The sequence below is a fragment of the Pseudophryne corroboree genome, chromosome 2 (assembly GCF_028390025.1).
Source record: "Pseudophryne corroboree isolate aPseCor3 chromosome 2, aPseCor3.hap2, whole genome shotgun sequence".
In the NCBI taxonomy this organism is placed as follows: domain Eukaryota; kingdom Metazoa; phylum Chordata; class Amphibia; order Anura; family Myobatrachidae; genus Pseudophryne; species Pseudophryne corroboree.
In genome coordinates this window covers 778,717,835-778,740,401 of record NC_086445.1, presented here as the reverse complement: position 1 = coordinate 778,740,401, position 22,567 = coordinate 778,717,835, and the positions used below count along the sequence as shown (strand labels likewise).

The following is a 22,567-nucleotide window of genomic DNA, read 5'->3' as shown; positions in this document are numbered from 1 at the left end:
TTGTGCACCTGCATACATATCAGATCACTGTAGCCACCATTAGCTCTATAAAAAAGCATATGTTTGTGTACATGGTTTGATATTTATCAGTAGTATAACTATATACTATATACGCAATATCTTTCTCCTGTTCATGGACTCTCACCAGTGATCCAGAGGGACAGCAGGGGCTGAGATATGGCAAGCGGCCATATCACCTATGCCTAACATTGGCAGCAGATCCACTTTTTTGTTTATTTCTACTTTTATCTATTGTACTCCCCTCTGAGTGATCTCTCATCAGTGATCCAGGGAGTTGTTGCATTTCCAACTGTCTACTATCATACCACACTGAAAATGCCCAATGCCGTCCGATCTTGGAAGCTAAACAGTGTTGGGCTTGGTTATTACCTTGATGGGAGACTACCTGGAAATACCAAGTGTAGTAGAATTACTCTCTCACCCGAAAGACTCCATATCTAACACTGACAGCAGAATCACTTTGTTTAACTTCCTTCTGCACTAATTTTCTCGGCTCGCCACAATAGTAATATAATAATCTGCACTAATTTTCTCGGATCACCATAATATCAATATTTTATAGTATTTATACCTGATTCAGTATATATAACACAAGTGACCTTTCTGTGAGTCTGCCTTATTGGCCTTTATGGCTTAAATTATTCATCAGCTTACAGGTGTAGTGGCTTTGGTCCTCATGACTCAAAATATAATCTAATGAGGAATTCATACCTATAGGGTTGTTATTCTTATACCAAAGTCTTTTACTTTGAATGGTGTTTGTCCTTAATTTTGGATACCTTTATTTATTTTTAATGATACTTATTAAAATGTATGTTTTAAAAAAAGTTTTTCATTATATCCTGATCATATATATTTTTCTTAAGAGTGCACCCACAAAGAGCCTTGCTTCTTCCCTACTTTGTTTAAATAGTTATACTGTTTGACTCTGGGTACACCACTAAAGTGACACAATCTAGGTAATTACCTTTAATTGTCAATATCTTTTGATAATATATAATATTTACATAGGTATAAATAGCTGGTGTGGAATCCTCCCTGTTGCAAGGAAACGGTAAACCCCTGTGTGGGCTGAGCAGTGATGTGACTGGGAGGATGAGGGGTTGGTGCTGGGGCTACAAATGATGTGGGTGAGGAAGCAGACAACTGGCTCAGCTGCTTTATTTATACTGCACACCAACGGAGGGGCAGGGTTCTGTGCTTGCTCATCCCACACCCTGGACTGGCCATGCCCAGACCCCTCCAGACCACTGCTGGTAGCTACTGTTGTCTTCTACCCCCAATATTGGCTGGGAGCTGTGCGGGGACAGGTGAGCTTACATGTTCCATTACTGGTATATATACTGTAGTGCAGCATGATTATAGATTGCCCATTACAGATATACAGCATCTATATTTATAAAAGGTTAATGCTATACACACACACACACACTCACACCCACACACTCAGCATGTCAGAACTCTGACCCCTAGCAGAAGGACTTCCTTAAACCCGGCAACTCCTGTGTAAGTAGCGCCCACCCTCATAATATAATCCTGCCCTGGTGTCCATCATTTTAAAGGGCTATTAAATTGTGAGTAATATAAATTCTTGTACTCCAAATATGAGCAGTAAAACATGACCCCTTTGTATAAGTTTGACCATATAGGTATATTAGCTACTTGATTATAGGTAATATAAAATGTGATCTATGGTATAATGTGGAGGGTACCACAATACTACTACTGTTATTCCCGCCTTGATAATCTATTAGTAAAAAGAAAGGAATAACTTTGCGCAGTGGCATTATCATAACCAATGAGGTCCAACCGAGGCGTGATTATTGCTAGTTGAAAAAAAATAAAAATAAAGGAATGGACTGTGGTCCTGATTCAGAGATGGATTTAAGTGCCTTTGCAGCTGCAATTTAGTATGCAGAGGATGTGGGAAGCTGCCAAGACATACAGTATATCGAGATGCCCATGGGAGTCATCTGAGATCTGCTGCTTGTGTGCAAAGACACAGACATCAGATGCACAGTGATCAACCTCTGGGTAATGCTATAATTGTGCAGTATGTGCGCCAGAAGTAATACGCCATAGACATTGTAACTATGTATGGGATTGCATCACAAGCTGTGACATGCCCGTGTAATGGGCACAACACTCCTGCATGTGAATCGCCATTCCACGTTACCTCCCACAAATACTACCTGACTGTAAATCACTTTGAAAAGAAATCTTAACTGAAACCGCCACTGCAAGACCATCTACTGTGTAGAACATAGATATGGCATTAATCTCTGTTCAGGCCTTGTAACACCACTGACTATATCTCTAAATGTTGTATAAAATATGTGCTACATCCACATCTGTAATTACTATAAATTAAAATATATATATATATATATTATTACTAAAATAATTTTACCCACCATTTGGAAAGAGTAAACAAACCACTTCATAACTAACATTTGCAGCATGCAGTATCATGATCAATTACCACATCAATACCATGGGATGAATTTATTAAGAAGTGTATTGTCCGAGATTGATTATGCTATGCATCGCTGGGATATATGAACATTTTCAAGATCAAAATCTCAAATATACTTTGTATTTCACTGAATTGTGTTTTTCGATGGTCTATGCAAATGTGTATGGTCGTGTGCAAATTCAGTCATATTGATTCGAAATCAATAGACCTGCCTGTGAAGCTGCATGTTGTTCTGAGGCATGCACAGATCAGTATGATCTGTGCAGTGCTTCTGTGTGTTACAATGTAAAGAAGGGCTTAAAAATATAAAAAAAAATGCCAGATTCTGAAGTTTCTTAATTGGTTTCCAGCACATTATCACTGATTGGCTAAAGGCCCTACACACTGGCCGATCCGCCGCCGAGCTGCCCGACGGCGGATCGGCCGACGAGTGACCCGGCGGCGGAGGGGCAGTGACGGAGGGAGTGAAGTTTCTTCACTCGCCCCGTCACGTGGCTCCATTGAAGTGCAGGCAAATATGGACGAGATCGTCCATATTGGCCTGCATGCACAGCCGACGGGGGACCAGCGATGAACGAGCGCGGGGCCGCGCATCGTTCATCGCTGGAGCCTCCACACTGAAAGATATGAACGAGTTCTCATTCATTTATGAACGAGATCGTTCATATCTTTCAAACAAATCGGCATGTGTGTAGGGCCTATAAGAGCCACTCCTCTCTCAGTCAATCAGCAGGAGATATCTATGCAGCTGCTGCTAATTGGCTGAGAGAGGATTGACTCTTAGCCATTCAGTGATGTGAAGGAAGCTGAATGGAAAACTTTAGAATCGGAGACATGGGGGTAAATTTACTAACATGGGAGTTCTATTTAAGATGGGATGTTGCCCATAGCAACCAATCAGATTTTGCTTGTCATTTATCTAGCACCTTCTAGAAGATTATACCTGAAATCTGATTGGTTGCTATGGGCAACATCCCATCTTAAATAGAACTCCCATCCTAGTAAATTTACCCCATGGTGCCTATACAGTATCTATATACAGTGCTTCCATGCCCACTGGAGCATGTAAGCATTTTCTATTTTATCAAGAAACTTGGATGCCTACTGTACAAGGGGACCGATAAACAACATAGAGAAGGTGAGTACAGATGTGTCCTGCTTTATCCTTGCGAGCTATTAGCTGCAATGCGATTGCAAAAATTGTGCCTGCGAAAGGGTGTTTGTGCTGGGTATGCACGTGAGCCCAATAGAGAATGCATTATGCATTTGTACCTGTGAGTATTCATGTCTGACTGTGAGTAGATGCTGCCCTGACACATGTGCACATGTGAATGCATTGCAGCAAGGATGAATGAGGACCTATCTGTATGTACAGTGGTGTGAATGTGAGTGTGGGTTAGTGTATATTAAAAGGGTAAAATATATATATTGCGGTGTGTGTGTCTTTCATTTTTTTAATATTTTCTTGACAGTGGGTACAGGTGCCAGCGGGACCTTTACTGATGGGCATATTGGCACTGGTGGTTTCCTAAATGCAAGTATGAGGGAAAAACTTTCTGGGAACTGTAACAGACAATATTTAATTCTATTTTTACACAATCAACCTAGCACTCCCCACCCAGAGGTGCAGGGTATAGCCCCAAGCATCAGCTAGGCCTTGGGTACACTTGGCATTGGATCCCCAATTTCAGAGGAATTCCCATGCTGGGCTAAGTAAATGAGGGAGATTAATGTTTCGGCTAGTGGGCCCAGTGAAGAGTGTCCCCTGGCTGTGTTATAATCATCCCCCACACACACACACTGGTTGAGCCCAGTTTTGGTTCATGTAAATACGCGGGACTCCCATGCAGTTTTTTACCCATTTTTTCAGGACCAGTACTGACTCATAGAGCCTGATGCTAATTATACTTTTGGGGAGGTACCCCTCACATTTATTTATTTGTACCATTTATTTACACATTAACACACTCTGTTCTATTCAGGCTTCTACAGAACATTCTGCTCACTGGCAGGTCTATTTGATTCTATTATTCTAGTCCAAGTTGGCTCCATCTTTTTGTGGAAGGGGCGGTAATGGTGCAGTGTCTGCTGCCATGCAGGTGTAACCTAACCACTTACCTGGCTTCATGCCACATCACTTTTGGACTGCGAGATCACACCACGGCCCTCGTACACCAACTGGAACTGAAAACAATATTCTGCAGGGAAGGAGATCGGGTGAGAACTGTCCCTTCCTAATGGAGACCAAAACGCCCACTACCGAAATAGGTATTTCCCTCGATAGTGATATCTGGCTTAAGTGTGGGTAATCCTCTGCTCTCTTGGCCTCAGAACCCAAATTATCACCTATTAGGTGCTGGTACACCAGGTGAAAATTTTGACCTTGCACCGGGATGCAAAAAGGAGGATAGGTAGGGAACAAACAGACACCAATAGGAACACAAGGACAGATATGTTTCTCACCATCAGCAGTCTTGTTCTTGGCATGCTTCTTCACTTACAGGTCCCTGTAAGGAGACAAAAACACTAACGCCGTGCAAGGCCAAACTCTAACCTGGTGTAACATCCCTACACTAACTACAACTACAGAGCCCTCAAACTAACTCTGTGTGTGTAGTGCAACAAACTAAACACAACAGTTCTAATAACTTGGCCCTGCACGAAAACAACAACACAATGCAGTACAAGAATATATAATGGTGCCGTCTCTTTAATTAACCACCTTTCACTGTTTCACAGACCCTACCTATCCAGAGCTGGCCAGCCCTCTTTTCCTATCCCTGCTATCACAGGTTGCTGGCAGCAGACTACAGCTACTTGTGTGGAGCTGGAACGCTCCTCCACACAGGGGAAGATCACTTTAGATACAGGGGAGTGGCTACCGTACAGCCTGCCACCTCCTGTACCTTCAGTGATTTGGCCTACTGCCCAGGACGCTCCAGGAGACCCTTCACTATCTAAATGAGGCACACATATGAATATGTATACACTGGAAAAGAGGCGTCTAAGAGGAGACATTGGCCCTCATTCCGAGTTGATCGGTCGCAAGGCGAATTTAGCAGAGTTACACACGCTAAGCCGCCGCCTACTGGGAGTGTATCTTAGCTTCTTAAAATTGCGACCGATGTATTCGCAATATTGCGATTACTAACTACTTAGCAGTTTCAGAGTAGCTCCAGACTTACTCTGCCTGTGCGATCAGTTCAGTGCTTGTCGTTCCTGGTTGACGTCACAAACACACCCAGCGTTCGCCCAGGCACTCCCACCGTTTCTCCGGCCACTCCTGCGTTTTTTCCGGAAACGGTAGCGTTTTCAGCCACACGCCCCTGAAACGCCGTGTTTCCGCCCAGTAACACCCATTTCCTGTCAATCACATTACGATCGCCGGAGCGAAGAAAAAGCCGTGAGTAAAAATACTTTCTTCATAGTAAAGTTACTTGGCGCAGTCGCAGTGCGAACATTGCGCATGCGTACTAAGCGGATTTTCACTGCGATGCGATGAAAAATACCGAGCGAACAACTCGGAATGAGGGCCATTATTAATATTTTCAAATATGTAAAGGGACATCACAAAGAGTTATCAGAGGAATTATTTATTAAAAGAACTCTGTTTAGGACACGTGGGCACTCGCTAAGGCTGGAGGAGAGAAAATTCCGTACGCAACAGAGGAAAGGGTTCTTCACTGTTAGGGCAATAAGGATTTGGAATTCCCTACCAGGGAAGGTGGTAATGGCAGACTCTGTAAATGCATTTAAAAATGGATTGTATAAATTTCTAATTGAAAATTATATCCAAGGTTATAACATTTAAAATATTGATGTTGATAATCCGGGTGTAACATTATTTATAGTTGTTAACTATTCATAAAACATTACTTCAGCAGGTACATTATAATCAACTCAACTTAATACAGAATACAGGTTTAACACAATGGGCATTTTGCCTCTATTCAACCTCAATTACTATGTTACTATGTTACATTCACCTTGTTCAACAAGAACTCAGACCAGTGGGCCTGCTTAACAAGGTCATGATGTAGTGGCCTGGGCCTAGTGCCCAGTACCACCTTAATTCACCAGGGGGCATTCTATTTATACTAGGCCTAATGCCCTCTATGTGCACACAGGCCAGATGCCTGACTTTATCCCACAGGCCTAGCTCCCGCCTAACTTGGGCTGGCTGGAGTGACCTGGGCCTAGTGCCCAGATCACTCTTATTTAAGGTAAATCATGTTTACAAGCCTGCCTACAATGGTCCTATGCTTAGTGACCTGGGCCTAGTGCGCATTCACCATATACCCCTATTTGGCCGCACTTGTACTAGGGCCTAATGCCCTCTAATGTAGGCACAGGCCTAATGCCTGATTATAGCCACAGGCCTAGTGCCCGCCTATCATGCCCCAGATGGCTGGGGCCTGAATGTACCCACAGGCCAAGTGCCAGAACCCTGGTGGTCTAGGGATTATAGGTTAGTTGAAGTGGCCCACGGCCACTTACCCTGGACTGTGGGAGAGCCCGCAGTGGGGAAGTTCATTAAACTCTTTTTCTTCCCACCACTGTGAAGCTCTCTGGAGCTCAGCTTCTGTGCAAGTGTGCGCCAACAGCCGCCATCCTCCGCAATCTACCGCCGATTCTTCCACAGCCACCACCTTCTGTATTGATCCCAGTGGCTTCTTGCAACTTCCGTGGCTGCTGGAGCTCTTCTCTTCTTCTGGAGCTGTTCTCTGCTCCCTGTCTGCTACCAAAGTGAGCTCTTCCGCTCTGCAGTATCTAATGCAAAACGCTGGGGGTGCAGAACTATGACACGGTGAGCCCTGATTGGCTCGCCATGACCACTTCTCATTTTCTGCCGCTCCGCGAGCTGTGATTGATTTACAAGGGCGCCGGTTTCAAAGTGCCACAATCTGATTGGATGAGCTTGAATCCTTTCGGATGCAAGCTCATCCACACCAGCATCCCGTCGCTGTTCCTCCACCGCAATGCCACCGCAACCCACTAGACCCAACAAAGATGCAGAGGTGTGAGCAACCTCCGCTCCCTCTCCAGCTGGGTACCCTTCCACATTTTGAAACACAATTTTTAGTAAATCCACATGTATTCTTGTATACGGAAAGTACTTACAAGTTGGTTTGATGGGTTTTTGGCTTCTATTTGCATGTTTAACTGTCTATCTGTATTCATATCAAACTTTTACACCTGTGTTTGACTTTAGTAAATCTCTGAGTTTCAAAAACAGGCTAAACTCGCACGAAAATGCGAACTCGACCAAACATGATTTTTTGTAAATTTACCCGCAGGTTTATCTAATGTCTAGCTCTATCTAGCAGTCAGATACTTGAGAGTGGTGAGAAAAAATATTTGGGCTTTCATTTAATCAGCACTCAGGAGAGTGTCGGTAAAACACTTTCCTATGAGAGTCTATAAGTGTGCATGATAGTAGAGTTACTGTCAAAAAATTAATAAGGTTTAAAGTCAGTTTTCAATAATATAAATCAAGAATTTTGGAATATAATTGGATTCAAGGTCACCTTGGATTCTGATTACTAAAATAGTAGAATGTGACAAAGTAATCAGTGCAATCAACAGGACCTACAAGAATACAGAATAATAAATATTATATGCTGATACTATTTCTTTTAAATGTGACCTTGTACCTCAGCTAAGGGATTAATCAGCCATAGACTCCTGAAACTGGTACTAATGTCTCTTTACAGTAAGCCACTTGAAGAAACCATAATAGATCAGCAAACACAGAGAAGAATTTTTGAGTCACTACTAATTTCACATTCAAGAAACTATTTTTAGGGCTAAATTTTCATGAATGATAAATTAAATGAGATCAGTAAAGCTTATTCCTGGGTCATTGCTAAACCTAGGTAATATTTATTTTTAACCCACAATTTTGATTTCTGGAATACTATTTTACCAGAAAGCATATTATGGAGTATTTTTGTCATTGGCTATAAGGACAAAACCTGACACATAGAATGTAGTATGAAAATCTGATCTTAATAGGCAACACTTTTCTGTTTTATATTCATTCATTCATTCAAGCTGTATTGAATGCACTCCACACTTATATTTGAATTGTTTATCTATAATTGTTTTTGCAAATGATTCTAGGCAAAATTGAAAGGAACCATAAGTCTATGTCATTGTTATTAAAAGACTTCAGCAGTGACTGTTGTTGCAATATCTTCTATTAAAAATGGGAAAACTGAGTATCACATTTTTATGGACAGTCCTATTAACAGAGTATCTTATACCCTTATTACACTTAGCAGATAACCTGGCTTATTCCTGGGGCAAGCTGGCATGACCTGAGTTCTGGCTTTGTGTAAAAGGCTTTACCCCTTTTGTGCATCTCAAGTCTACTACCTGAGTAACAACTAGGGTTAATCCCATATATGACCTGTGTAGGCTTCAGCGTGAATGGTGGGACCCAGAGCATTAACCCAGGTCACACCATATTCAAGCTACAGATATGACATCTTGGCAGACTTAGATTCATAGTGAAAGAGGCCAAACTGGGAATAAACTGGATCCAAGGTGCAGTGTGCTGTACATGGGGTGTAATTCCAAGTTGATCGCAGCAGGAAATTTTTTAGCAGTTGGGCAAAACCATGTGCACTGCAGGGGAGGCAGATATAACATGTGCAGAGAGAGATAGATTTGGGTGTGGTGTGTTCAATCTGCAATCTAATTTGCAGTGTAAAAATAAAGCAGCCAGTATTTACCCTGCACAGAAACAAAATAACCCACCCAAATCTAACTCTCTCTGCACATGTTATATCTGCCCCCCCTGCAGTGCACATGGTTTTGCCCAACTGCTACAAAATATCCTGCTGCGATCAACTTGGAATTACCCCCATGGTGCAGTGTGAAAGGGTTATGGACAGCTGTAACATGGACTGCTACCATGATCAGTATCTCAGATCGTACCTGGGATTTTGCTGTGAAAGAGGTATAAGTAACATTTGATGACATATAGCTGTAATCAACATTTTTAAAAGGGCAACAAAAATAAATGCCAAACAAGTTTAGTTTAGCATTTATTTATGTTGCTGTTTTACATCCATCAGTAAAAAGCAGACAACCGCTGAATAGTAAATCTACTAATTTCTCTCAAATTACATACAGAAGGAAGTTTACTAAAGGACGATTCAACAAAAACTGGATTTTTTTGTGTCAATTTTATGAGAGCACAGTAAAAAATAGAACAGATTGAGAAGAATACATAAATTAAACTTCTATCTTTTCAGTATTTTATTAGTAAATTAAAGTTTTTACTATAAAAAAACAGCTTTTCGGCACTTTTAACTAGTACTAACTAACCAGAGATGAGTGGGTCTGGTTCTCCAAGAACCATACCCACCCAAACTTTTCGATCAGGCCGGGATCAGAGTCCGGGTCAGGGATTCCCATCTTACTTGGATCCCAAAACAAGGCAAAACATCATCCTCCCACTATTGGATTCTCGCAGGTTTTGAATTTTACAGATGTAGCCACACTCATCGTTGATGCAATTAGTGTGCCTGTGTCCAAAGCATGCGTGTGCATACACACGCGCATCCTTAGACTTCTATGGTGCGATCACTGGCTGCACTTAGTCACAGTGTCACGCATACATGCCTTGCCACGACGTGTATGCCCGTGCATATGCATCGCAGCAATGATGAGTGTGGCTACATCTGTTCATAAGGCCCCCGGTAATCGTGCCATTTCACCCACTGTGGAGCTTGTAGTGAGTGGATATGTCCATCCTGTGTCCAACTAGGGGTGCTGTGTTGTCCATCCAGGGGTGCTTCAGTGTTGTCCATCAATAGGCTGGGGCTGCTTTGCCCTACAGGGGTACTTTGTTTGACTTTGTACTGGTGTGTACATCCAGTGGTACTGTGTTGTCCATCCAGGGGTGCTGCAGTGTTGACTATCAAGGAGCTGGGGCTTTAAATATATATAATATATATAAACTATGGATGGAAGGTGTCACTCAAACAGACTGATTAGCAGGAATGAAGAAAATGGGCAATTTATTCAGCCGACACGTTTCATGGATGCAACCCTGTCCTCAGGGACACATATATATATATATATATATATATATATATATATATGTGTGTGTGTGTGTGTTTGTGCTATACTCCAGTGTACTATACTATTATTTTTTGTGACACTGTTGGCCAGCTGCAGTGTATAATCATACACATATTATGACACTGTGACACTGATGATGATGTTGATGGTGAGAATGTTGATTGTGTAAATGAGGCACCAGTGCAAACCTTATGTGTGGAATTATTTCTACCCAAATATGGACAACCACTATAAAGCCATCTGTATCATTTGTAGAGCAAGAGTAAGTAGAGGTAGGACCTTAACACTCTAGGAACATAATGTAACTTGCCCGCACATTCACCCAAAGTTTTTGTCAAATTCAGAAACTGTGGATAATAATGGTACAATCAGTCCAGCATCCGCTAGCTCCCTTATCTCTGTTAGGTCCAACTGCCTGCAATCTCCACCACCAAAAGCTTCATCATCAACATCCTTAATCATGATCGGAAGTAGAACTGCATCTAATTTCATAAGCATGACTGACTCCTCTCCTACCAGGGACTTCCTCAGAATGATCATTGAGTGCTATGCTTGTTGCTGCTGTTGTGAGTGGATCTTCATCCCAGAAGGGGACCAAGAAGACTACTTTTAGCAGTTTAACAAAACAATTGACTGTTAAACCTTTTCAAGAGGGAGCAATTATGACTGCCATCACCCAGTTGCACAGCAGATTACAGAAACCATAACAGCAATACTGGTATGAGCGGTGTGTCCAGTATCCACCATTAATGCAGTGGGTTTTAGACAGTTAATTAAGGTCCTGTGTGCCCACTATCAAGAGGAATACCGCTGACAACCTCTTAGAAAATCTCAGGGAAATTATTGCAAAATATCTTACCCTGCTTTGACTCTCCTTAGGATTTGTGATATATACAACATAATGGTGGATGGGAGGGCCCAAGGACAATTCCATCATTCACTGCTTTCTTTTTAAATATTGATTATGTAAGCTTTGTCAGAAATCTTTGCCTATTGAAATTGTATTGTTTTTTGGTTATTAAGTATGTGTTGCAAATTACTAACAATCGGATTGCAATAACAAATAACATACTGGGGGAAATGTAATAGGGTGTGAGAATCAACAAGTGAGAGATTTTAGTCAAATTCTCAGTTTTTTTAAAGTGTCAATCATTTACATGGCAAAATCAGTCTGACTTTGCTATGTAAATGATTGCCACTTAAAAAATAAACAACAGAGAATTTGACCAAAATCTCTCACTTTCTGATTCTCACACCTTATTACATTTCTCCCTTTTTTTCTATGCAATAAAGACCGTCACTAATACCCCCAATTATTAATTTACATTTTTAGAATCAAACAAATTAAAGGAAACTATTAATCAATCAATCCTTCCTTCCACTCCATACATACTCTACCTCCCTTGGACCCCTGGTCAAGTTATTGATGAAGATGTTCACCAGACCATTTTTGCTGATTTGGTTTCATATATATATTTTTTTTAAATTACAAAAGAAAAGCTAAACACATTATTTGAGCCTTTTTTCATTCCTAGAGTATTATTAACCCCAAGAACATTAATTTCCATCAACTTTCAGGCATTTTTTATTACAGTACAAACAATGAAAAATCTATATGCATTGTTTAACAGTCAATTGTTTTGTCAAAATTATTTTTAACCTCAATGTTGGATCAGTTCCTGAAAGACATTTTTCACCTGGAAAGCAGCCTGTGGCTCTCCAGCTGAACTATAACAATGGGTGGAGTGCCTCAGGTTGCATCAGCTAGATTTATGTGTGTTTTTGACCAATATACATAACTCATTTTTGTATTAATTGAACATAGTTCCACTTTATTGCAGACATCCTGACAGGAAGGGAGTGAAATTGTGCTGAGTCCCAGCTGTGGCTCCCATATATGGAATCCAAAACCTGCAAGATCTGACATTTGGTTGGTGATCTTTAGGCTCGATTAGGAATCCTAGGGGTAAATTTACTAAGATGGGAGTTCTATTTAAGATGGGATGTTGCCCATAGCAACCAATCAAATTCCAGGTATTCTCTTCTAGAAGATGCTAGATAAATGAGTAGTAGATTTTAATTGGTTGCTATGGGCAACATCACATTTTAAATAGAACTCCCGTCTTAGTAAATTTACCCCTTAGTCTGGTGGGAAAACCCAAGCCGGGCACAAAAATCTCTAGACCTTCCTCCCTCATGAATTTACTTTGTAATAAAAATAATATCCCTTCCCTGGCATGATACTGGATAGCAGGTTCAATGGTATTTTGTAGGCTAAGAATTAGCTTGTTCTAAATGTCTTGGTATAGCCAAGGAATTGCTGTTAGGCTAAAGTGGAATCGAGATGGAATTTAGTAGCGGATCTTCAATTTACCAATAAAACCTGATTGCCTACCGCCCATATTACCCCTCCTTTCCTCATAAATTTGCTTTGGAATAAAAAATATTACATTTACTAAATAATTAATTCTTCCTTCCTTTACCTGCCTTCCAGTACATACGTACTCCAGCTACCTCAGGCCTCTGATGTAGTTCTTGATAAATTAAAACAATGTTGGTTTCTATGGGTTCATATTGTTGATTATACTGCCTTCCTGTCTGCCACTACAGTGTCATTCTGTTTCCTAGATGTGCCATGTTGGAAGTTTAAGTGCAACATGTCTATGCCAAAAATGTAGTTATCTTTCCAGGACCCAGATCACCTGACATCACTAGTATTGTGAGTAATTATGCTTTGTAGCACAAAAAGAATTGATTGCAGTCAAATGCAGTGTAATATATTTGGATAAAATGAACAGGAAAACAGAGCTAAACATTTTTTTCAATGACCAAAGTGTAAATTACCTACAAAATTGCAGAAAAGTAAATACCTCAGGGGGAAAAAAGTACATATTATATAATATACCGATGTGTCCTCCATCACCTTACATGCAATGCATATGAATGTGCATAAGAATCCCATGTAAGATTAGCCACACAGAGGTGCATATAGTCTCACTCATAATTCATTCTTTATAAGCATATGGATTGTGAGAGCGTGCATACACACTCTCTTGTTCATGGGTACACTTGCTGTGACTATACTGTATATCACAGAGGACTCATCTTTATAACAAACAATACAAGTGTATTAAGTATTTCACATGAACAGCTTTAGTTTTGCCTTTGGTTTGCATATCTTTCATTCTCTTGATTTTAAAAAGATTTTTTGCAAAATGATTGTATGTTTTAATCACATGCTGGAGATCATTTAGGAATTTAAAAATAGCTGCTTCACTTCACCAATACAGATGAGCTAAGGACCCCCTTTGCACCTCAATTTCCCCTAGGGTGCATACATTTGTAGTTCATTTAAAGTATTTTTCACAGTCAGAGGCAGTGTTCAACTGGAGCATGAAGGGCCCACCGGGGATATGCAGTGGTAGGGGCCCATGATTAGAGTTGTGGCCAGCCTCCAAAGGGGTTGTGATCAGCAAACACAGAGGTTTGGTGAACCATTAGAGAGTACCTGGTCTGCCCTCCTTGATAATTTATTTAGTAAATACTGCAAGTGCATGCATGGTAATGTACCAGATTAATGACAGTAATGCACTTTAGAAAATACACCATAGTCTAGTGCAGTATAATTTAATAAATGTATAATGTATAATTCAAGTGCACAGTCTAGAACCTGATCCCTAGAAGAGGAGGGGGCCCCGGCAGTGGGGCCTAACGTGGGGGTTTCGCTGTGGGCCAGTCCAACCCTGTTCACAGGGAAGGATGTGGGTGGAGTGAAGGCATTCTTAGGAATATGAAAAGGAGACACTGGTGCATCCTAATTTAGAAAACAGGACATTGCAGTTGGTACACCAAAAATGTAACTGTGACTCCTATTTTTATTTATTTTTTTGCCACTGTCCGCCTCAGACTCTTCCATAAATGGTCAATGTGTACAGTAACCACTTCTGCCAATTTGTCATTTATTACTTCCTCGTTAGTCACTGGATAATATAGAGCAGTAGTCTATTTAAATAAATGCAACACATGACTTATGATCACTAGTAACTAATGCACATTGCTGCTAATATATATATATCCATGTTGTATCAATATTATTAGTACTCGTCTCTAATCCCCTGTAGTGTTCAACTCCACTACCAACATCATAAGTATCATATGATCATGTGTTATATACTTTCAACTTACTGATCACTCTTTGAACAATGGAAAAGGTTTCAACTTCACTATGCAATTATTTCATTGCCTGTTGCTTTCAAAAGAACTTTAGTGTTCCCAAACAGAACATTCCACCCTTGCAAACTGTGCTGCTTGACCTCACTTTCTACTCTCATTGTTTAGTGAAATACTGTACATTTTCACTGCAATGCTGCTAATCCTTGCCCCTGCTGTACCAAAATTATTAGTACTCGTCACATTTTGAAGCTGGATGGAGTCAGCACATTTCTACATATTCCAACTCCACGCAAAAAAATGTGTCCAACTTAATAACCATGATGCATAAACAATTTTATTTAGCAATGGATGATTGTTGATTTATGGCAAAGGTTTTTCTTGTCATGCATACCTTCCCCCCTCTAAATAAGTACTTGAATTTAGTGCCAACAATTAAGTCTTGTTCTATATTTTCAATGGGACTAGAAGTGTATTTTCATGTCATTACTAACAACTTCACACCTATATTTGCCAACTATAATATTGACAATCTACATGTACTATACACTGATTAAAGTGAAAAAAAAAATTAACAACATTAATGTACTTGTCATTAAATCTTCAACCAGCCATGGTGGCCACAAGAGACATGTCCCCCATAATAAAAAATACACTGGACCCAGACTAATACAAAACTGGTGCCCCTATTGCATTGGTGAAAATATTAAGACCAATATGGTTGATTGTCTTTATGATTATGGGTTCCCAGTTACAGTACAACAGACTACAAACAAGCCTTGGTTGTTTAGTACTGATGTGTAAAATATTGTTCACTGCAGAAAATCCCAAAGGTGTAGCTAAGGAAACTAGTGAAATTCATCCAACCACCTATTAGTGTTAACAAATAAAATGTAACTCAGTACATCCATATTGCGGTCAATATACCCTCAGTTCTATGTTACATCATGGAGGCAACATGAGGATTCGTTGATTCAACTGATACAAGAAAATGACCTGTGCCAGGGGTTGTTTTTTAAGACTGATGATGTTCCAAGAAAAAAATGAACTATGGTTAAAAACTGAGTATACCCAATTGAATGTATGTGTGGATTTCAGTATATAGAAAGAACATCCAGAATGCTTAGAGAAAGATAGGCTGAGCTCATTAGACATATTGAGACTGTTTTTTTAACAGAAATTCCCTTTCTAACGATTTTAAAGACCATTATCAATGTTTGTTAAAGAGAACTTGTAATGTGTAAGGAATTTACATCATAACCATCTGCTCCACACTTACTGTCTTCCACATCTGTGTCACCCTTGTCTGTCTGCTCCTCTCCTTTAGATTGTAAGCTCTTATGAGCAGGGCTCACTCCCGTCATGAGCTATTCCTTTCTTTACTTAAACTATCTTATACTCCATACTCCCTTTAATGGTACATAACCCCTGGTTTTCCATATTTGTCTACTCGGTACTTGTCTACTTCTACTACATTTTCTGTACAACATCACTCAAGCCTTGGTGTGAGGAATCGGCATTCAGTGGCATCTCACTTACCAGCACGCTGGTATACAGGCCTCCGGAGGTCACAGCCCCAGACTTCGGCTGCATGACTGCTCTGTCCGCGGGCACGGTGCCCATTGTCATTGTGTACTCCTGAAGTCCATCTAGTGTGTACCCACCATCTGTGCAGCATGGGCGCCACCATGACACTTGCGATCAGCTGACTTGCAAACACCCAAAACTGCGCTGTGACTGCACACATGATTCAAGCATCCAATGCCTGCTGACCAGGGGGTATAATTCCAGAACATCGGCTCAGTCTCATCACCTTGAACAACACGTCACATCCAGTGTACAGCGTCTCCTGGCTCCAGTCTCCAGTCTCCAATGATTTTCTTGCTCTAGTGTCTCCGTGGAACTACAGGCTCCAGCCATCCTGCTCTGCTACAACTCCTTCCACAGTCAGCTTCCACCTCTGCATGCAGTAAGAGACTCCCTCCAGGTGCTACTTACCATTCTCACCTGTGTGTTGTTTATTTGCATTCAGCACTGTGCTATTCCATCTGACACTTAAAACAACCAGCTTGCAATTTACAAACTTTCTCCTGCTTTGGCCTTGCTTGGCTTTGTGGACTTGTGCATATATACAGACTGTGTGAACTTATTGCTGTTGGCTTCCAGACCAATCTTTGGAGTTACTATTGCCTGTGTTCACTGTCATCAGCTGCATTACTATCATCTGCATTTTTGATCCTGTTACCATTGACTTCAAAGTTGACCATCGATGTTTGCCATCGGCTTCCAGGCCGGTCATCACTGTTATTAATTTCACTGGTTTACAGATCATCACCTGTGACTGTTGTTATACCTCTGTCAGCTTCTCTGCTCAACCCATCCGTATTGTTATTGTGCTGCAGTGACTGTTCATACCTCCGTGTGCTAATAAATATCATCACGCACATATGCAGGAATCTTCTACAGCCTCCTTGTTTCCTTCACCACACCACCACTGACCCGCTAATGCCCCCTCCGGGAACAGACATAGTTACAGACTTGACACTTGGTTTCTGCCACCCTGATGCATATTTCAGTATCATGTCCGCTGATGCAGTAATGTTTTTATACCATGTACTTGTCCTTTATTGTCTTATACTATAAGTTTCTGTTTTTCTTGTTTTGCCCTTTTCTTTATGTATATTGTAAGGCACTGCAGAATGCTTGTGTCATCATATAAATAAAGGATAATAATAATAATTAAAAAAGTAGAAGGTAATTAATGTAGAAAGGGTTTGAATACCTTTTTGCCACAATCAAAGTCAAAACACTCATCCCAGACCACCAAAATAATGACTTTGAATAATTCCTTCAATTAATTTTGTTAGGTAAAGCCTCACATAGAAATACATTTCAAGCTTCTTTGTCATTTTACTTCCAGGTTCTTTTTCGGATGCACAGCAGTTAAGAACAAAACCTAAATTACAGAAATTTAGGGCCCATATTCACAAGGTACAAGAAGTTGTCATTTGATGTGACTGAAAGTATGGGGAATGAAAGCTAGATGTATGAAAGAAAGGTTTGAAGTAAATAACATAGTTAGAGTGTCTTGAAGTAATCACAACTTACTCATTCATTATACAAGGGTGGTTCAATAAATAAGGTAACAAGACCTCTCATTGAGCATATTTATTCAATGCATACATACTGTGTATGTATAATCAATAGTATGGCCTTGGTGTAGATTATTTTTCCACATAGTCCCCATACTTGTCTAAGCATTTGTTGCAATGATACTATACAGCATCTATCACGGCATTGAAGAAATGAGTGTAAAGCAACTGAAGCCAGGACATGAAAGTTTGCTGAACTAACCATTGGTTGTGAATCTCTTTCCACCCAGGTATTTCTTCAATAGTCCAAAGAGATGGAAATCATTCAGTGCAAGGTCAGGACTGTAGGTAGGATGGTCCAGTACCTTCCAATGGTAGTGCCATGACAACTCACAGTGCTCATCTTTAACATCTGTCCTGCTGTTATCAGAGGCAGTGCACCAAACCCAAACCTGTTTCTGTGACATGTAGTGGGATGTAATGGAGTCCGAGATCACCAGAGCTGTGAGATTCTGGCCAATCTCAGACTTTTTTTAAAGGGGCAATCACTTATAAGGTATGTGTTTGCCATGTAAATGACTGCCTCATTTAAAAAAATGTCAGAGTTCAGCAGGTATACTGCATGTCGGGCGAACTCAGACTCTGTTACATCCTACCCATAATGTTATTACCATACAGCTTGACAAGGTTATAAATTTCAGCTGCTGATGTGCCCTTTAGATGCAGAAATCTGATCACACAATGCACCTGAATGTTAAACCATGTTTCTGCCAGCCCTGCCATCTTACAACTGATTTTGGTACAGTATGACTGATATGAGGTGCAGTCTCACAGCCATAAGGGGAAGCAGTGGCCTGGTGGGATATTAAAATTAAATAGAGAATTTTACACATGTGAGGAATGGAGTATAAATATGTAGAAGTCCCACCATGTGTTATCACCTTGACAAAGACTATAAATTCAAAACATGTCAGTGTACAGTCATGAGGACAATACACCAAGAGCCAGTGGAGGTAGTGTGCATGTGACAGAGGAAACATTCTTCTCTGGAATGGAGTTCAGATAACCATCTATGTTATAAAGGTTCCTTTTCTCTTGATTTCTGGTATGTTGGAATACATGGAATGGAGCTAGTCATAATGAGTATATACAAAAGTTTAAGTGTATATGATATTTGCTACACCCTGGATGCAAGATATACATTTGTGAGTAGTTCCAAGAATTCTCAGCACATCTGGGCTTGTGATGTGTTACACATTGGATGTTTCTATGTTTTTATTTGTGGAGGACATCACAGAGGAATAAATAAAAGCTGGAATATTTTCTTTAAACAAGAAGCTGAGTGTATATTGACCCCAATTTTGATGGGATGGTCTGCATGTTGTTTAGTTCTAATTATGATTGATAAACTGTATATGCAGCTCACAACATATATAATAATTTTTGCTTGGAACAGCTTCAGCCTTCTAATACAACACTTGGCACTGTGGCATGGAAATGTACTGTATCAGTTGCATCTATGAAACTCCATTATGCACTTTAGTAAAGCAGTACTTTATACTGTGCACTCTAAGCAATGCTACAAATAGCTCAATACAAAATTTTATCATGTTATTAAAGCAGGCCCAATATCCCCCACTCTCATGAATTTTATAAGCCATAAATAAGGCTAGACCAATCAGTATTTTAGTAGGAAAACAGAAAAAGTTAATTTAATTGAAGGAGGAGTTGTTTGGACTGTAATGTTTACTTTATAGGGTGTAGTCTTAAATTCTAAGTTTGGAATGTTTCATAGTTATTTAAATCCTTGAAGACCTGTTATCCTACTATCAGGGCCGAAAACTAGGATGTTCAGCACCTTGGGCAAGGGAGTAATTTTGCACACACACACAAAAAAAAAAATCAAATTACACCACACATGATGTCACATAATAGGGTTCCTTATTCACAATATGCCCCATAGTAGTAATTATTATTATTATTAACAGTTTCTTATATAGCACAGCAAATTCCGCTGCGCTTTACAACTGGACACAATTAGAAGTCAAAACTGGGTAAAAACAAACAGTCATAGAGGGAGGAGGTCCCTGCTCGCAAGCCTACAATCTATGGGGAAATAGGCATTGAGAAACAAGGACAGGTGCTATCTATTGCATAGTTGTTCACCAGATTGTAAAGGTTCCTTGTGGATTGCAAGATATCACATCACAGCAGTGATGAACCAGGGTCAGGGGAAAGGAGAGTGAAGAAAGAAAATATGTGGGTGATGTGTGGACTGTACTGTGAGGATATCATTGGATAGGAGAGCTGTGAAGGTAATCTAAGCGGTTCTGGAATTTGATAAGCTTGTCTGAATAGGTGAGTTTTCAAGGAATGCTTGAAGGTTTGAAGACTAGAGGAGAGTCTTATTGTACGTGGTAGGACATTCCACAGAGTGGGTGCAGCCTGAAAAAAAGTCCTGTAATCTGCACGGGAGCAAGTAATGAGTGTGGATGAGAGATGTAGATCTTGTGAAAAGCGAAGGGGTCAGGTTGGGAGATATTTTGAGATAAGTGAAGAGCTGTTTGTTGGTGTAGCATGGTTAATAGCCTTGTGTGTAAGCAACAGTATTTTATATTGAATACGGTAGAATACAGGTAGCCAATGGAGGGACTGACAAAGTGGGTCTGCAGACGATGAATGTCTAACCTGGAATATTAACCTTGCAGCTGCATTCAGAATGGATTGTAATGGTGAGAGAGAGTAATGCCCTTTATAGCACATTATTCCACATATTAGTATCCATTATACATCTTATACTGTACTACACAGTAGTAATGCACCTAATATACATAATGCCACACAGTAGTAATGCCCTTTGACACCAGTTCAGAATATGGCACCATGGGTGAAGTAGGGGGTAGGAGCAGATTGCAAAGACAGAGATGGGAGAGAGGAGAGAGAGGGGTGATGGAGGAAGAGATAGAAAGGAGGGAAGGAGGGAGAGAGAGATGGGAGAGAGGAGAGAAGAATAGAGAGATTGGAGAGAGGGGTGGGAGGGAGGAGAGATGAGAGAGGAGAGAGGGGTGAGTGTGTGAGAGGAGAGGGATCGAGATGGGAGAGAGGAGAAAGGAGTGAGGTAGAGAGGAAAGAGAGAAGGGAGTGAGGGAGAGAGAGGAGAGACAGATAGAGGGGATGAGGGAGAAAGAGAGAAATGGGAGGTGAGAGGGAGAGAGAGCAGACTGATGGGAGGGAGAGGGAGAGATGGGACAAAGGGGTGAGGGAGAGAGAGAGAGAGGAGAGGGAGATAGAGAGATGGGAGAGTGATGAGGGAAAGAGATGGGAGAGGGGTGAGGGACGTAGAGAGGAGAGAGAGGGAGCAAGCACAGGCTTGGAAAGTCAATTAAACTAAACATATACTAACCAGTTACCACACACTGAATCACTGATAAAGATGCAGGCTGCCACTAGTCACAGCACCCCGCTGACTCCAACAATAGCAGACAGGATCTAAGATCCAGGGGAAGGTCCTTGCACGTAACAACCCACTGCCCCTGTAAGATCATGTGCTTTGTTCAGCACTTGACTCATTCAGACTGTGGCAGACTATACAATCAATTTAAAATCCTGATTGTCAAACAGTGCTTTGCCGTGAGGATTATAGATTGATTGTAAAGTTTGCCACAGTCTGGATGAATGGAGTGCCGTGCTGTTAGAGGACAAAGTGTTTGCATGGATCCACCACTAACCCCGAGTCCAACGCTGGGCATGGGGAGGAGAAGCAGCTGGCTGAGGTAGCCAGAAGGAGGTCTTGGCACCCCCTAAAATCCTGCACCTGGGGCACATGCTTCCTAAGGGTGCCCTCCCATTTGTGGCCCTACTACTATAACAAGCTGCACAATTTGGTCATTTTCTGCATCAATACAAATTTTTAAATAATTAAATAAATGTATGTACTTTTACATTTATGCACCTATCTATTCAGACTCCAGGAACCATAAATATACTGTATGACCTGTATTCAAATTCTGAGAACATCTAGGGGTATATTTTAGATTTCAGTGTAATTATTTCTATCATACACAAAACAATAGCAAAGTATCTAGAATGCTAGCACAACATAAAGTCCCCTACAGTTAGTTTATTTAAAATACTAGCCCCAAATGTATTATACTTGCTTTTTCCAATTTTACTGCTGCATTTGTGTTTCTTAGGGGGTATTTATCAAAGCATAGAGAGATATAAAGTGGAGAGAAATAAAACACTAAACAATCAGCTCACAAATGGCATTTTTTTCCAACACAGCTTGTAAAATGAAAGCTAGGAGCAAATTGGTTAGTGTTTAATCTCTCTCCACTTTATCTCTCTCCATCCATTGATAAATACTCCCCTTATTCGATTATTTTTTCAACTAGAGACACACACTGTTACTTGGATATATCACAAAAACTTAAATTATACAAATTTTACATTTAAAGAATCCTTTTCTATAGCTGATATTGAGTCCATACTGTTAATGCAGTTGTTTTGACTATTTGTGCCAAAAAACTGTTAAAATATATGGAATCATTCTAAATAGAAATATGGACCATCCACAATATTCAAAGATATTCATCATTATAATGTATGGACCTCTGTTATTTTTTCCTTTCAGATTGCACCATTAAATTTAAATTGCCCATTTTCAAAAATACTTTATTTGCAGACTCTAGATTAGGGAGACTTTATTTACTAC

The 22,567-nt window shown here is 40.5% G+C and overlaps 1 non-coding gene and 1 pseudogene across 1 annotated transcript; both read left to right on the top strand.

The window, feature by feature from the left end:
* Positions 1-312: 312 nt before the first annotated feature.
* LOC135054298 (5S ribosomal RNA) lies at positions 313-431 on the top strand (annotated as a pseudogene).
* A 1,359-nt stretch (positions 432-1,790) lies between these two features.
* LOC135054085 (U4 spliceosomal RNA) lies at positions 1,791-1,938 on the top strand. The gene has a single exon (XR_010243340.1). It is a non-coding gene; the product is annotated as a U4 spliceosomal RNA (small nuclear RNA).
* The last annotated feature ends 20,629 nt before the right edge of the window (positions 1,939-22,567 follow it).